General features: G+C 42.1%; 1 non-coding gene across 1 annotated transcript; it reads left to right on the top strand.

The window, feature by feature from the left end:
- Positions 1–289: 289 nt before the first annotated feature.
- TRNAL-UAG lies at positions 290–369 on the top strand. Its single transcript has one exon. It is a non-coding gene; the product is annotated as a tRNA-Leu (tRNA).
- The last annotated feature ends 256 nt before the right edge of the window (positions 370–625 follow it).

Raw genomic sequence — 625 nt, 5'->3', positions numbered from 1 at the left:
CAAAAACCTTATGGGGTACACAATCTCCATTCACATTTTTCACCTCGGCTTTGTGGCTTTGTTATACCATAGGCAAGGTTTGCCTTCAACGTTGAAACATCACTTATGTGGAATCAAAACTTGTTTGACCACACACGCCGCCTATGCGTGCATGTTCTATCATGTGCGACACAACAATGTTGCATCTCATCGTTATCTCGGTTCCCAACAACACGATCCATGTATCGTGATGCAATCTCATGTCTTGAGATACTCGATCATCTTGATTTTTCTAGATAAAAATTGTTGTGATAGTTTGGCCGAGTGGTCTAAGGCGCCAGATTTAGGCTCTGGTCCGAAAGGGCGTGGGTTCAAATCCCACAGCTGTCATATAATCATACTTTTTCAATCTCATCGTCCGACCCATGCATCGTATTGCAATCTCAGTCGGTTTGTCAAGGCACATATGTCGTACAGTTTAGTCGAGTGGTTAAAGATAAAGGGTATGGTTTTAAAACTCGTCTATTGTGAAGAGACTCTAACCCAACTCCGACCAATGTCTCGTGATCTTGTCACGCTCACGACAAATCTAAAGGAGTACTCAATCTCTATTCACATTTTTCACTCGACTTTATGGCTTTGTTAT

Source organism: Cucurbita pepo, unplaced genomic scaffold (assembly GCF_002806865.2).
Source record: "Cucurbita pepo subsp. pepo cultivar mu-cu-16 unplaced genomic scaffold, ASM280686v2 Cp4.1_scaffold001064, whole genome shotgun sequence".
NCBI lineage: Eukaryota > Viridiplantae > Streptophyta > Magnoliopsida > Cucurbitales > Cucurbitaceae > Cucurbita > Cucurbita pepo.
Note: the sequence above shows the minus strand (reverse complement) of the source record. Positions and strands in the feature narration are given on the sequence as shown.